The following is a 266-nucleotide window of genomic DNA, read 5'->3' as shown; positions in this document are numbered from 1 at the left end:
TGCACCGGACGGGGAGGCATTCTAATCGTTTAACATTAAAACCCACCTCGAACGGTGAGAAGAACAGAAAAGGCCGGCCGCGACAGCTCAACACCACCACACGGCGCTCAAAAGCCTACACGGGAGAAGGCAGCGCGTGGTGGGCCGCTCGCCCGATCTCACAGGAGCTTGCGAGAGACGGTTCATCGTCCCCCGCTCACGGAGGGGGGGACGGACGCAGAGAGCCTCTTTCTTACCGCTCGCCTCGACCCCCACACGAACACACA

The sequence above is a fragment of the Myodes glareolus genome, chromosome 15 (genome assembly GCF_982192425.1).
Source record: "Myodes glareolus chromosome 15, mMyoGla1.1, whole genome shotgun sequence".
NCBI lineage: Eukaryota > Metazoa > Chordata > Mammalia > Rodentia > Cricetidae > Myodes > Myodes glareolus.
This window is presented reverse-complemented; position numbering follows the sequence as displayed.